Source organism: Bubalus bubalis, chromosome 17, assembly GCF_019923935.1.
Source record: "Bubalus bubalis isolate 160015118507 breed Murrah chromosome 17, NDDB_SH_1, whole genome shotgun sequence".
In the NCBI taxonomy this organism is placed as follows: domain Eukaryota; kingdom Metazoa; phylum Chordata; class Mammalia; order Artiodactyla; family Bovidae; genus Bubalus; species Bubalus bubalis.
In genome coordinates, this window is record NC_059173.1 from 12,610,846 (window position 1) to 12,626,911 (window position 16,066).

General features: G+C 51.9%; 1 long non-coding RNA gene across 4 annotated transcripts in view; it reads left to right on the forward strand.

Moving 5' to 3' along the window:
• Positions 1-2,036: 2,036 nt before the first annotated feature.
• LOC112579923 overlaps positions 2,037-16,066 on the forward strand; it is a 41,508-nt gene continuing 27,478 nt past the window's right edge. The window contains exons 1-2 of one of the 4 annotated variants that reach the window (XR_003104224.2): positions 2,037-2,295; positions 11,247-11,460. This is a non-coding gene — a long non-coding RNA (uncharacterized LOC112579923). The other 3 variants (XR_003104223.3, XR_006545523.1, XR_006545524.2) reach the window with 3 other exon arrangements.

A 16,066-nucleotide genomic window follows, 5' to 3' on the forward strand; every position in this document is an offset into this window, starting at 1 on the left:
GCACAGGGGAGGCGGAGACCCTCCCCCACTGCCCCCTTAGGCACTCTCATTTCCTTGCCAGTTTTCTAGAAATCCAGGTCACTTTCAAAGCCTGGGGCTGCAGGCTGCTTGAGCATGGGGTCGCTTCCGAGGTCACTGGTTGGACAAGCAGGTCAATTTTAGCAGGAAATCTACATGTAAGTGATGCTGGTTAAGTGGAGATTCTGAACCAGGGAGTTCTGGCCTCTGTCATGGGCCAGTCTTTCCGCTTCATTTTATAACTGGGGAGCCTGGGTCTTCCGGAAACTAACATTGATTACACATGCACACTCTCATACAGGCTTAATAAATACATCCAAACGTCAGGTATATGGGAGGCCCTTCCAAATATATCTCATTTGCCATTCTCACAACCCGGAGAAGGAGACTTGATAGATATACTTCTTTTTACAGCTTCCCATTTGATAAGGGTTTTTTTTTTTTTCCCCTTCACACATTTCCACCGGACAGATTCCCATTTAATAGATGAGAAGACTGAGTGTTAGAGTGCTTAAGAGGCATGTTCGGGATTGCTCAAGTCAAGTGGGACCTGAACCGTTCTCCTCTGGCCCCCTAGTCCAGTCCTCTTCTTGATTTAACCTCGAACCTCGGAACCCAAAGGGTTGCCTGACAGTAAGCAGCTCCTCTCTCTCACCTGGATTCCCGGTCAGGAAAGGAGGAAGCGCTGGGCCCTCCCTCCGTCCCACCCAGCCACCCACCCGAGGTGCCATTAAAGTTAATTGTTTTTACTGCTAGTTTTACATCGTCTTGTAAATCTTTTTACGACATGGCCCAGGAACACCGAGCTGTGCGCAGAACTTGGGGACAAAATAAGAGTTTGAATACAGAAGCCTGGGTCCCACAATTACCTGGAGGCTGTAAGACAGGGGTGCCTTTGGTTCTTCCCTGACCCGCTATCAGTTGGAAGACCCCCTAACAGGTCTCTTCCAAGTGTGGCTAGGGCTGAGCCTACGCATGCGCATGTGTGCTAAGTCACTTCAGTCATGTCTGACTCTTTGTGACCTCATGGACCGTAGCCCGCTGGGCTCCTCTGTCCATGGGATGCTCCAGGCAAGAATACTGGAGTGGGTTGCCGTGCCCTCTTCCAGGGATCTTCTCGACCCAGGAGTCAAACCTGTGTCTTGTGCGGCTCCTGCTTTGCAGGTGGATTCTTTACTGCTGAGCCATCGGGGAAACAAACCCTAGAAGGTGGAGATCCTTTGCCCCTCCTCCATCAGCTGGACAGGTATCCCTCTTGAGCCTACATTGTGGAACCTGCCAGAATCTGAGACCCCTAAGCTCTGATTCCAGAGCCTTCGGAAAGGCTGGCTGGGGGGATAGGATGGGGAAACTCCAGTGCAGAAAGCAGGGCGTTTGGGGCACTGGGTCTCTCCCAGCTTCAGGAACATGGATCTGAAAGGCAGGTGTTGAGGTGGACACACATTCTAGGCTGTGATGGTCCTGGAGACCCAGGTCTTTCCTAGCTATGTGTGTGTGTGTGTGTGTGTGTGCTCAGCCACTCAGTCATATCCAACTCTTTGTGACCCCATGGGCTGTAGCCCGCCAGGCTCCTCTGTCCACGGAATTTCCCAGGCAATTCCCAGGCAATTGGAGCGGGGTGTCATTTCCTTCTCCAGTCGTTCTCATAATCTTTTCGGGGGCCAGCACCCGCACACCTGTCAGAAATGCAAGTTCTCAGGCCTCACCGCAGACCTCTGGGGGTGGGGGCCTGGTAATCTGATTTCAACAAGCCCTGTGGGGGACTGGGATGCTCCTTAAGGTTGGAGAACCACCTGTAGAAAGAATCCAGGCGCAGGCTTGGGAGTGAAGAGGCAGGGTTTGAGTTCTTTTGCTAAAAATGAGGCTTTGGCTTGGAAACTGTAGGAAACTCAGTGGCAGGGTGGGAGGGCTGGGAGGGACAGGAGAGGAGTGGGGAAATAGGCCACTTAGGCCGCCGGGAAGGATGACGACCAGGGAAATACACCAGAGCTCTGACAGGGCATCTGAGGTCGGAGGCTGCGGGCTCTACCCCGGGGCCGATCCAGTTCAGGGAGGTCAGAAAGGCAGCTCGGAACGCGCCCAACCGGGACTGGAAACGTGTGAAACTCTCGGTTCAGCCCGATTCCGCCTCGTCCAGGCAGCTTGTCTTGGGGGCACCCTAACTTCTCCGAACCTCAGTTTCCCCATCTTGGGGAATCACTGAAGCCGGAAGTTGTAGAAGCACCTAGGAAGCTACGGGGTCCTGCATCCGGACCAGTTTCCGGCTTTGCGCTCCCCGTAAGTTACAGAAAGTCCCTCTGTCAAGATCCCGCCGGCCGGCGAGGGGAGAGGGGCGAGGGGCTGCCGGGATTCCGGGCTGCGGCGACTGATCTTTTCCGAGAATCCTCCACTGGCTGTGCCTTCGGGCAGTGCGAGAGGGGCGTGAGGTTAACTTCCAGGCTTTTCCTTAAAGCGTCCGGCGAATAACCCGGGTGTTTGCAGAATTAATGAGTTGCACAGGAGGCTCAGCGCGGGGGCCCTGACTTGGAGAGCCCGGGTGCGGCGACGGGGACCCAGTCCTGGAGCGCAGGGCGCACCGCCTGGGATTAGAGGTCGACACTGGCCTTCTCCCAGGTGAAAGAAAAGGGTGAGGATGGGAGGATGAGGGGTGGGGAGGGTTGGGAGGTGGGCTTTCTTGCCTCTGGAGGGTTCAATAGGCATTCCAAGTGCTCTTTGTTTTAAAATTATTTTCTACTGAAGTATAGTTGAATTGCAATGTTGTGTTCCAAATGTTCTTTGAGTAAAATCCAAACAATGACCCGATCTCCAGTGAATATCAGTGATGGCGTGCTCTCCCCTCTGCTTGCCTTTCAGGACTGAGCTTTTGTTACGTCCCTGCCAGCAACATCCAGTGGGGAGGGTCCTCCCCAGGACCCCAGACCCAGCTTGGGTTCGAGATCAGACCACTCTCCCCATCTCCTCTGGTTTCCAGCGGGCCAAGCTCGTGGAAGGAGAGGGGACCAGAGAACTCTGACCTCCCCAGTTGGAGGAGTTGGAGGTTGGGCCAATTTACCCCCTCCTAGACCCCAGGTCTGGACAGCCGGAGGGGCCTTGGCCTTGCCCCGGGGCCTTGGCTCACCCCCTTCCCTGCGGCCCCCCTACCCCATCCCTGCCAGGCTTTGAAAAGCGCCTTTTACGAACTTTTCCATTTTCCTTCTGGAGGCGTGTTTGTTCTCAGTCACCTCGCTCTGTTTTATGAGCTTCAGAGCTGATCTGCACGTTCTTCCCTCCGTGTAATTTCAATTTGAACTCTCCCCGGAGCGGCCTTTTCCCTCTTGCAGGCTGCCAAGTCGTTTGAAGGCTGCACAAACATTCTTCCTCTCTTGCGTCCCCGGGAATCAGGGTCTACACCCGCGAGGGCGGGCGGAGGCGGTTACCCCGAGAGTTCCGCTGGGTTGGAGCCCTTCAGCAGACGCCTTCCGATTGATGGTTGGCAAGGATGGACTGGGAGAAGGGAAATATTTGAAAAACTGGCCCTGTGGCCCCTCTTTTTTTTTGATGTGGCGTGTGTGTGTGTAAACACCCCCAATCCATATTCAAAGTCTTGGGAGTGAAGATAGAGGAGGTGCACAGGGATTAGGGATGCGGTGATGGAAACTTGCACCTTCTCTCCGTTAACAGCCTGGTTTCAATTTTCATCTGGTTTCCTGGCAAGGTGGGATTATCCCCACTTTACAGATGAGGAAAACTGAGGCTGAGGTTGGTTTCCCATCCCACCCTGTTGGGATTCAAGTTTTAGTTTGAATGAACCCTTTTCATAACAATACTTCTCTGGACTTATGGCTTACATCAGTAACTGCCCTTACGACAACCGCCCTTCCTTTGTTAAGTACCTATTTTGTGCAAGGCACCGTTCTAAGCCACTGGCTTTTTCATTTCTCCCAAATGTTTCTCACAGTGACTATATGAACTATGTTCTTAACACATGACAGTAAAGTGTCATGGCACAGAGACGTTGTCACCAGCCCCAAGTCACATACCAAGGGAGACCGGAGCCAGGAGTTGAACTCAGAGGCAGGCACTCCTAACCATCAGTATCCTGCCTCTGGGAGAGCCTTTCCCAGCTCTCTTCTGAGTCACATGAAAGAAATCCCAGGATTACTGTCCCTGGGCTGCATTTTCCTCCCCAGGGTCACGCGGAGGCAAACAGGAGGATGGGGGTGGAACAAGGGTTACATAAGGCAGTAACTTCAAAGGTGGTCACCACTAGGGTGCACAGCCCTGGCTCTGGCTGCTTAGCCAGCGGCACAAGTCTACACTGCGGGCTCTCCACCCACGGTCTCTCACCTACCTCTCTGTAGTCCAAGGACTGAGCTGGTGGTGGAGGCAGCTGAGGGCTGGAGGTCTAGACGTTGAAAGTAAGGGAAGCAGAGATCAGGTGTCGATAATCAGAGTAAAAATAATGATACCAGACGTTGTTTATTGAGCACTTACTATGCTGTGCATAATGTATGGTTCTAGTCCCTTTAAAAGGCACAGAGAAGTTAAGTCATTTTTTTAGAGTCACACAGCCAGTAAATTCCCAGCTTTAGACACCCTCCAGTAGGGAGGAGGCTGTTAGTGGGGACTCACTTCATGTAAATGTGGCATATTCTGCTGGAAGCAGGCTCTGATTTTATCTGAAATGAGCTACAGCACAGAATGAGAGGATCTCAGGACAGTTGGTGCAGCCGGCATCCAGGTGGGGAAACAGGCCTGGAGAGGGCTGGAGGATGTCCTACAATCCCACATTGAGTCAGGAGGGCAAACAGAGGTAGAACCCCCTGGTTCTGGGGCTCAGCATCTCCCTCCCACGCCACGGTGCCTGCCACAGCCCTGAGGGAGGAAGCAAGGGAAGGGCCTGAGACAGACCTGGGATTTTCCTTTTGTCCTCAGCCTACTGTGTGACTTTGTGGAAGTTGCTCAACTTCTCTGGGCCTCAGTTACTCCAACTGCAAAATCATGGCGGTACAGGGGTTAGAGTGTACAATTGCTGAGTCATCGGTGATCATAATATTCGTATATACTTATCAGGTCACAACCAAAAAACAGATTCAGAACCAAGCAGATGGAGTTCCCAATCCCAGGGTTCTAGGAAAGCAGGCTCCCCATGCTTTTGGAGAGGGGGTGGCAGTGGGGTGCTCCCTGGATGTCTGAAGAAATGCTCTTTCTTTGACAGCCCAAAGGCTTCTTCTTTTTTTTTTTTTTTTTTAATTTTTGGCTTCATCATGCAGCATGTGGGACTTCAGTTCCCCATCCAGAAATTGAACATATGTCCCCTACATTGGAAGCATGGGGTCTTAACTACTGCACCACAAGAGAGGTTCCCCAAAGGCTTCTTGATCACAGCCCAAGGATGGGGTATATGGGCTTCTACAGGAGAAGTGGGTTTTAATCCCAGTGATGGGATTCCTCTGAGGCCTCCTGCCCTTGGGACCACTGAGCCAAGGGTGGTGGGTGGGGGTGGGGGGGCACGGGGGGTGGCAGGGCGGGGCTGGAGAGGGAAGGTCTGTACTGGAGTAATTAACTTTGGCCTGGAGTGTCTCTAAGACCCAGTAGCTCTGTGTGCTAATGCCTGCATATATATCCAGCCAGAGTGACTTATGTGAATACTTGTTTAAGGCCCACATAGACATGGTACACCCCTCCTCTCCTCAGCCTCTCCTCCTCCCCCTTCTTCTTTCTATTATTAGTATTAGTGCTAGGGCTACACTTTTTCTAGCAGCACAGTAAGTCAGCTGTATTGCAATTTACTGTATACCATTGAGAGTCAGAGACGTGAAGACACTTGCTCAAGGTGCTCAGCCAGTAAGTGGCCCAGAGACAGACAGGTAAAAATAGAGGGCAGACAGACTTCCCCAGCAGTCCAGTGGTTAAGACTCTGAGCTTCCAATGCAGGGGCCGAGAGTTCCATCCCTGGTTGGGGAACTAAGATCCCACATGCCATGCAGGGCAGCCAAAAGATTAAAAAAAAAAAAGAGGGCAGAGAGAGGAAGTCGAGGGAGTAGGCACTGTGACAAAGAAGAGAATTCCCATCTCCTTGCCCTAAATCTGACACTGAACTGGATTATCCTTGATTTGATCACAGACACCCAAAGACACCTGGGACACAGAACAGGCCCAGGAAGTGGGTTGTTCCCGGATCGAGGGCTATTCCTTAGGCTGTGATCCACAGCTCCAGAAATGTGCTGATGGCTGCTTTGGGGGCTGATTTATGTTGGTATCTCCATTCCTGGTGACTCCCTGGGGCAGCAGAGTATTTCATTACAGAGATCTCAGACTTTCCTATTCTGTTCCAGGAGCTGGGAGGATAAAGTGTGTGCTAAGGTGGGTGCTAGTGCCTAGGGAGGCAGATGGAGGCAGCCTGAGGACCCAGCTGATGCGAGGATCCTGGGATGCAGGTTTCAGTCAATGAATCAACTACATGGTTGGACTGCAAGGAGATCCAACCAGTCCATTCTGAAGGAGATCAGCCCTGGGATTTCTTTGGAAGGAATGATGCTAAAGCTGAAACTCCAGTACTTTGGCCACCTCATGCGAAGAGTTGACTCATTGGAAAAGACTGTGATGCTGGGAGGGATTGGGGGCAGGAGGAGAAGGGGACGACAGAGGATGAGATGGCTGGATGGCATCACTGACTCGATGGACGTGAGTCTCAGCGAACTCCGGGAGTTGGTGACGGAAAGGGAGGCCTGGCGTGCTGCAGTTCATGGGGTTGCAAAGAGTCAGACACAACTGAGCGACTGAACTGAACTGAACACGGGGAACCAGACACTCCACCGAGGGAGGCTGGAGGCAGGGGCAGGTGGCAGTGGATAAAACCACTGTGCCTTCAGTTAGAGTCAGATGAGGCCTGAGGTATTATTTTCAGACCTAGAGAGGGGCTCTGCTTGGTCAAGGCCACTCGAATCAGGGATGGAGTCAGGGTTGGAGTCAAGGGTGGGATCCTGCCTAAGAAGGCCTGGAACTAGCCTTTCCCCGCTTCCCTGTACCTAGGGACTGGGACAGAGGAAGCGGTGGTGGTGGGGTGCCTCCTTCGTGGCGCCCCCCTTCCCCCACAATGGTGTCGTCGGGGTGGTCCAGACTCAGCTTCCCTGTGCCCTGGCGCTCCCAGGGCGGCGGCGCATTTTTCCGCATCATGGGCTGGAGAGATGGCCCAGCTTGCCTGGGCTGGGAAGAAGGAAGGGAAAGCAGGGCCTGAAGGGCGATGCGGGGGTGGGGGGAGTGTAGGAGGAGGGAGCTGCGAACAAAGGGGCCCCGTGCACTGGATCGGGCAGGGCTGCTGAGTGACGATCCGCAGGCGCGCGTGGTGGGGCGGGTTCCCAGGGAGGCGCGGGGGAGGGGCGGGGGGCGCAGGGAGATGCAGAGACACAAACCCACACAGAAGAGAGACCCAGGCTGAGGGGGCAGAGATGGACGCCCCCGAGATCTCCTGAGATCGGGAGAGAGAAATGCCCAGAGGAGAGAGGGAGGCAGGCTGGGAGGGTGGTGGATGGAAGGAGAAACACACGGAAGAATACTGACATATAGAGAAACACTGCTGCTGCTGCTGCTGCTGCTGCTAAGTCGCTTCAGCCGTGTCCGACTCTGTGCGACCCCATAGACGGCAGCCCACCAGGCTCCCGCGTCCCTGGGATTCTCCAGGCAAGAACACTGGAGTGGGTTGCCATTTCCTTCACTGGGTAGAGAGAAAGCAGAGAGGAGAGAGACTCAGGGAGGGAGAAACGGAGAAATAGACTTGGAGAGACGGAGAAGGAAGCCTAAACCAAGAGAGGCAGGGAGAGAGACAGTAGAGAGAAAATAAAGACCCAGAATTGATACAGAGATAGACAGACATTGTGAGTGGGAGAAACAAACAGACCTGGAGAGACAAAGAGAGAAAGACAGAGAGACAGAAACTGAGCAGAGACCGATGATCCAACTGGTCGATGAGACTTGTAGCCAACAGGGGACAGAAAACCACATTGATCTGAGGTCTACTGTGCATTGGTCCATGGCTGTCCTGGCCTGATTGGTCCAGGGTCAGGGGACATTTGCCCCCTCCAGGTCCCAGCATAAGGGTCTTTAGGGGTTAGTTTCTTTTCCAGATAAAGTGTTTTCTGTCAGTGGTTTAAATGACCTGCCAACCCCAGCACACCCCATCTTCGATTTTTAAATGCCATCCTGCCACCTCTGGGGTGGGCATCTGAGGGTGTGTCTGTCCCCAGGCAGGGTCTTGGGGACACTCCTCAGGCCCTCAAGGGACTTTATGTCCAGCTTCAGGGACACCCTTGCCTGCACACACGCGTGTGAACAGGGTCATGCAACCTTTCCAAGATACAAGCATCTTCATCACGTATGTTTGCACATACCCTCCTGGAAGCTCACCAGACACACACACACACACAATACTCACTGCAGCATACACATGTGAATTCACATTCAATATTTGTTGAGAATCTGTTACATGCAAAGTGTTAGACTCAGCATTAAAGATAGAAAATGGAGTAGGAAAATTTTTATTAAAGAAAGAAATTTGAGGTGGAAATGGCAACCCACTCCAGAATCCTTGCCTGAAAAATCCCATGGACAGAAGAGCCTGGTGGGCTGCAGTCCTCGAGGTTGCAGAATTGGATGCGACTAAACACGAAAGATAGAAAAATAAGACAATGAAAGGGATCTCTCAGTCTTCCTCTGTAGGCAACTGTGCCAGGGAGGCTGCTGGGGCCCTGGGCACGGGGACTGTCCCTCTGTCTTTGGAAATGCCCAGGGTCAAGTCTGTGGTGTGGTAGAGAGGTCCAGCCCCCCACTGCCATCAGGGCTAATAGCACCCACCTTAGTCCGGGTGAGGGGCCTCCCCAGGTATGTTTGGTGTTGTGTAGTCCCTCAGTCGTGTCTGACTCTTCTGCGACCCTATGGACTATAGCTTGCCAGGCTCCTCTGTCCACAGGAATTCCCCAGCAAGAATACTGGGGTGGATTGCCGTTTCTTTCTCCAGAGGATCTTCTCAACCCAGGGATTGAACCTTCATCTCCTGTATGACAGGTGGATTCTTTACCACTGAACTACCTGGGAAGCCCCTCCCAGAGTACAGATTCTTTCTTCATCCCCAAAGCCTCCCCACTGATACAGGGATTCAGAGGACTGAGGGTCCTGTCCCTGCATCAAGTCTCAGGCCTGCCCCCCATATCTGCTTCTCTGGGGGAAGTCAGACATAGGAGATTGTCTCCTCCTCCCAAGTTGGGAGCACTCCCTCCCCCAAAGGGGATCCTGTGAGAAGTGGGGGAGAAGTTGGATTGCCTTTTACATTGGATTGGCCCAAAAGTTCATGTGGGTCTTCCCGTAAGATGGCATGGAAAAACCCGAACCAAATTTTTGGCCAACCCGGTACTTGCCCCAGCATCTTGGGAGGGCATGCACATCCGTCCAGCTGGGCTGAGGGTAATGATCAAACCCAGTGCCTGCTTCCAGTGCTGGTTGGGTTTTTCTTTTCATTCCACTTCATACGTCCTAGTGATTGAATAATGATTGAATGGGTCTCCGACATTGGAGGCAGATTTGATTGGGTAACAGAAAATGTTTATTGAGTGCCCACTACACCAGGGTGCTTTGCCAAGTGCTTTGCAGATACTGCTCAAAACAACCCCATTACGTGGAAGGGATGATCGTGAGTCCCATTGTACAGATGCAGAAACTGAGACCTGGGGAGGTGAAAGCTTGTGCCCGAAATAGTATGGCCGGAAGAATTCATGCCAAGGCAGGCTGACTCCAGAAGTCAAGCTTTTGACTTACCTGGAAAACCAGTGGTTAAGATAACTGTGCTGTGGCTGCAGGGGCTCCAGTTTGATCCCTGGTTGGGGAACTAAGATCCTGCATGCCTCGAGGTAAGGCCAAACAAAACAAAACGAAACAAAAGAGCAGAAGTCAAGCTTTTGGCTAATATCCACCCCTGGAGCAGATAGCTGTAGCCTATCTCTGCAGCCTCAGGAAGTGGGCAAGAGGGGGAGATTTGTGTGTGCTTGCGAGTATGGGTGTCGTGGGTGGTGCAGATTTCCGGGGTCAGCCAGCAACTGCCCTGGGATTCCAACGGCAGAGGCCCAGCCTGGGGAGAACTTTCCAAAGACCAGCCATATCCTCTGGGCTGCTCCAGGGGCCTTGCCCGAGCCCACCAGCTCATTTAAGCTCTGCTCTGGTCCCGCTGCAGGACTACAGAGCGGCCGGCTCCGCGCCCAGTTTGCCTGCCGTGTAACAGGATAGTTTATATTATACCGCCGAGCAGAAATAAAACTACTGACTCAAACATTGCAAACAGATGCCGCCGGCCAGAGCCCAGGGTCCGCGGCCAGATGCTGTTCTGAGAACCCTGGGAGGGCAGAAGCTGGGAGCCTGGTCCCTCCAGACCCTACAGGTTGGGGCGGGGGCTGCTGCAGGGGGAGGTGTGGGGTGCTGCTAAGGGGCTTTCGGAAATGGAGGGGGGCGGGAAATGAAGAAGGAAAGAGGGGCCCATCTTTCCTTTCTTGAACTTTCTTCAAGAATTCTGCCAGTTCGCCACTTAAGACCTGCCCGTTTCTGGATTTTAATGGCCTTTTCTCCCAGGCAGAGGTGAAAGAAACCCGGGAAGCCTCCTGGAAATCCCATGTGAGTTCTCCTCAAATACCCCCAAATAAACATGCTCTGAGTGCCCTAAACCCCCTTCTAAGAATTTTGCCCCTAAGCGCTCAAGAGAGTTCTAGAACTTCCATCTCCTAATTATCTCCCCCCACCTCCACCCACGTCTGCTGCTTCATCTGCTAGACTGCAGTCAACCAGGACCTTCTTAAAACCTGCCAAGTCTTGCTCTTTCTCCTACACCTTCAATGGCTCCCCATTGTCCACCGTAGAGTGTCTCAAAGGGTGGTCTGAGGAGGGCATCAGAGTTCCCTGGGATGGTTCCCAGGGCCTCACCCCTGGGTTAAGGAATCCACCTCTTTAGGGGCCTGGGAATCTGCATTGTAAACAATCTGAAAGGCTCTCTGGAAGGAGACTAGATGTAATTATTTGTTTAGAAAAATGAGCACACTGTAGAGCCAGTCAGGTGATGTCGAGTGGAAAGCGGGTGCAGCCCTCCTCATGCTGTTTATTCAGCAGGTGTTTGGACCACCTATGGCGCGCCGAGCACTGAGCTAGGGGCTGGATCCCTGGGATCCAGTCTGGGCAAGGTAAGTGAGGTTCTGGTTGTCTTGTATTTCCAGTGACTTGGCAGAAAGAAGAGCTGGACGTTGACTAGAAGGTTCCAGAAGACATCATGGGGAGACATCTCAGGAAGGAAAAGTGAATTATCCACAAGGATACAGGGGCGGTGCTCCCCATCGAAGGCTGGCATCAAGAAAGACTTTGAGGTCAGAATCCAGACACGGGATTGGAGGTGCTGATGAACTCTGCTGCGGCACAGACTTTGGGGAGAAGGTGAGAAAAATGAGGAAATGGGGCACCCCTGCTCTCTTATCTTCGCGTCTCTCCTGCACACTCCGAAGGTAGGGACCTTATCTCCTCATCTTCCCAGTAGCCCCTGGAGGTGCCCACAGTGGTCTGGAAATGTTTGTGGAATGAATGAAAGTAAGGTGGTAGGGGAGGAAGGGGGACATAAAAGACAAAAAGGAGAGGAAAGAACAAAAAGAATGAATAAGGAGGGACTTCCCTGGTGGACTAGAGGTTAGGACTGTGCACTTCCACTCAAGAGGCACAGGGTCCATGTTCTGGTCGGGGAATGAGGATCCTGCATGCCTTGAGGTGCGGCAAAAAAAAAAAAAGAATGAATAAGGAGATAGAAAAAGAGGGGAAGAGACAACCAGGTCTCCTGGTTAGTTCATAAACCCCAGAAGTGATTTGGATGTATGTGTGCCTGAGTGTAGACAGGAATCCCTCGAGAATATGAGGGTCTGATTTTAGAAACCAAGGCATCTAAGAATGTAGAAGAAGCCCCTTCCCTATGGTCCATTGTCTCCTAGGGGAGGAAGAAAGGAAAGGAGGCTGATGTAAAAACTGGGGATGGGAATTCCCTGGTGGTGCAGTGGTTAGGACTCTGCGCTTCCACTGCACAGTGTTGGGGTTTGATCACTGGTCTAGGCACTAAGATCCCACATACCTCGAGGTGTGGCTACAAAAAAAAAAAAAAAAAGGAATTAAGAACAATAGTGGGGGTGACAATGGGCATGTGGAGCTGACCTGGCTGGAGATTCATATCAATGAGGGCAGATTTGTATCAATAGAGGCTACCAGGGACAAGGCAATTGTGTGTGTGTGTGTGTGTGTGTAACAGGCAGAGACTTTCAAAGCAATCAAAATAACTCTGATGAACACTCTCTCCTACCCTCTTCCTCGTGAACCCCATTTCCTCCCAGTTGAGGCTCAGGGCAGACACGCCTGAATGTAATTCTAAGAGGCAGGGGAAGCCTGAGCAATTATTTGTACACTAAAAAAAAAATTTTTTTTTAAGCCCTCAAAGATACAGGCGTGCTCCAGGCTTGGAGGCCCTGACCACCCCATCCCTGAGCGTGCCTCCCTCCGCCACCCCCATATGGTCTGGCCTCTATCTTCTGCCCGCCTGTGACAGACAAACCAGGCCAGGCACCCCCCAGAGACCACCCCCTCCCCAACCGGAGGCCTGTCCCCTCTGAAACTGATCCCGGGTCTTTGGATCTAATTTGTTTCTCTGTCTGCCGGGTTTGGGAAGAGGGGGGGCGGTGGTCTGGCCTGGAGATGTAGTGGTCACAGGTGACATCAATCATGTCTGCGTCTTCCCAGGGACGGGGGTAGGATATCAGAGAGGTGACCAAGCATTTGCCACATGATTCAAATCATCTCAGCATTGATTAATTGGGTTCATCCTGAGTTTCTGAATCATAACAACTGTTTTTCTCCTTCACCTAACGTCAACAGACCCTTAAAGGGGAAGGATCCATTTACCCGCGACCTGTGGTATGTTGAACGGATCAGCTCCCATTAAATGTTAAATGCTGGATGAGTCTTAGACAAACTCGATTTGCTCGGGATACTTTTCAAAGGTTGGGCGATGATTAGACATCTCTCTCTCCGCCTCGCCCCTTCCTCTCCGGCTTTTTCCCTGGGATGTGTTTTGGCTTCGGCCTCTGGCAGATGGGATGCTGGAACGTGTGGGCTGATGCAGAGGGTCCTTGGGGGTGGGGGGTGGAGACGGGGTGGCGGCTGAGCCCCCACAGGCTGTTTAAGAGAGATACAGTTTCTGAAAAGTTTAATAAGGCAGAAAACAATCCGGATGCCAAACTTGCCTTCCAAAAGTTAAATATCCGGAATGTCTCCTGCCCCTAAATTAAGGAGAAAACAGCATTTCCCAAATCAAAAAAAAAAAAAAAAGAGAAGTAGTTTTCTAGAGAAGAGAAATTATGTTTTTGCACTGGCATAGGTTCTGAAAGCTAAATAACCCAGTATGCTTGGCCTGGAAGCAAAATCCAGCTCTGAGGTGATCGGTCCATGAGTGGAGGGGTCAGGGGAAAAAAAAAGCAAAAACAAAGCTCAGGTGAATTTCCAGTTGTCTTTCCTACATGTGAAAAGAGATGCCTACCTTGGTGACACAAGGCTGTGTCACCTTGGACAAATCACTGTGTTTGTCCGAATCCCAGTTTTCTGACATCTCAGTTTATAGAAAGAGGATGAATCCTAGTCACTGATCTGTTGAGAAGTTTAGATGAAAGAAGGTTAATGAAATAGCTCAATAAATGCAGAGGCTTGATAGGTTAAATGGTGTGTGTTGAAGGCAGGGACGGGGCTGTGGCCGGAAGACCCTGGTGCATCGTGTGTGTGCATTCGTTTGGTTCACAGAGTTTCAAAATGTAGATGTGCTCCAAGATTTCACCAAGGGGACAGTTTTGGCTGTGATAACTGGTGGGAAACCTGGCAATGGAGATCAATCTGTGAGTGTGGGCTTGGCAGCCCCCAGTAATGTTGGAAGAGCGAACTAGAAATTGATTAGCGTGTCTGGAAGGTTCTCAGGGAGAATGGAGGCTCTTCACCCCCCACATAGCAAACCTCCCAGGAATCTCCCCATCAGCAGTATTTTCTCTCCTAATACCACGTTCAGATACTTGAAGTGACCTGGGTCCTCTGTGATGCCAGTCTCGTCCTTAGTGATGGACAGAAGGTGACTGAGGCTTTGGACAGTTTCACCCATCCACTGTGGCTCTGAGTTAGGGTGAATCTTCCCTGCCTGAGCCTTGTTTCCTTAACTGCTGCTGTTTCTTCTGCTAAATGGTTTTGTGGAGTAACTGGGCTTTCCTGGGAGACATCGAAGGGGGCAGATAGATCACAGGGGGAGAAGGAGAGGCAGAGGTGGAAAGAGTGCAAAGACGGAAGGACATGAGAGAGAGACACCCAGACACAGAGAGAAAGAAACACAGGAGAGAGAAGGACAGAGAGGAAAGGAGAGGGAAAAAAAGGAGAGAGAGACAGAGAGAATTACCCCCACACAGATAATACAGGGGAAAGGAGCCAGGAGAGGGTCAGAAATACCCGGTTGTACCTGCAAAGAGAAACAGAAACCCGAAGACACAGCCCTACAAGGAAAAAGACGGAATATACAGAGAGCTAATGAGTAGGCAAATATGATACTTGAATTGTCATATCTTGGACTAGTAGGTGACTGATCCTGACTCTCTTTTCTCTCCCAGAACGTGGAATTCCCTATCAGCATCGCCAGGCCTTCAAAGTCCCCTGCTTGCCTGGTGCCCTGGGGGCCACCGCTGGGATATCACAAATTAGACCTCAGGGCTGTGAGGCAGGATTACATCAGGGGAGGGATGGACAGGGGGGAAGGATCAAAGGCGTCCAGGGCCCTGGTTTCATTGGCAGGACTCCCAGTGGGGCCCACAGGCCTGAATTCCTGGCGGGACCCCCAGGAAACATTCTGATGGGCAGATAGAGCCGTTCCAACCGCAGGCTGCCTCCTCCCTCCCCCTCTTCCTCGTCCTCTGGCTTGTTCCTTGAAATCAGAATTGGGGGTTTCTGAATGCTTCCCTCAACTTGGGACAGCAGGATCTGTTCTTCTAAGGGACCCCCGTTCATTCTCGAGTCTCAGTTCCCTTGTGTGTGAAATGGACATTCTAGTAACAGGCGGGGATCCCGAGTTGTCTGAAGACTCAGTGGAGTGATGTTAAGTATTCAGGAGGGAAAACAGAAGGAGAAGGGGAAGAAAAGGAAGAAGAAGAATATGGTGAAAGGGGATTCCCTGGTGGCTAGTGGTTAGGACTTGGTGCTTTCACTGCTGGGGCCCGGGTTCAATCCCCGGTCCAGGAACTAACATCCTGCCAACCAAAACAGACAAACAAAACCCCAGTGTTTTGTTTGTTAAGTTTCAGGAGGCAGAAAGATGTGCTGTTTTGGAGTGAGACACTCTTGGGATTAAATCAAGCTGTCTTTCCTATAGTTGTTCAGTCACTAAGCTGTGTCCAATTCTTTGTGACCCCATGGGCTGCAGCACGCCAGGCTTCCTTATCCTTCACTATCTCCCTGAGTTTGCTCAGACTCATGTCCATTGAGACGGTGATGCTATTCAGTCGTCTCATCTTCTGTCGCCTTCTTCTCCTGCTTTCAGTCTTTCCTGGCATCGGGGTCTTTTCCAATGAGTTAGCTCTTTGAATCAGGTGGCCCAAGTCTTGGAGCTTCCGTTTCAGTCTTTTCCTGAGACTTAGTCTTCTGCTGTGTAAAAGGGGGATCCTAGAAAGAAGTCTCGCTGCATAGCCATGGGCTGTAAACCATCACCCGTGTTCAGCTGAGCCCGGGGCCCAGTGCCTAGGAAGCACGGGGCCCACGGCGGCTCCAGGAGACAGAAGCCAGATTGCTGCCCAGACAGGGGGTAATATATGGCATCTAACTCCGGCCGAGAATTGAATTCAACCTCAGCTGGAGAATTAGAACATTGTGATTAGAAACAAGAGGGGAGAAGGGACAAAACAAGCTGTCTTCAAGTGCATGATGACAGAGCACAGACTCTCCTGGCAGCCCCGGGGGTGGGGGTGGAGGGGGGAGCTGGAGAAAGACA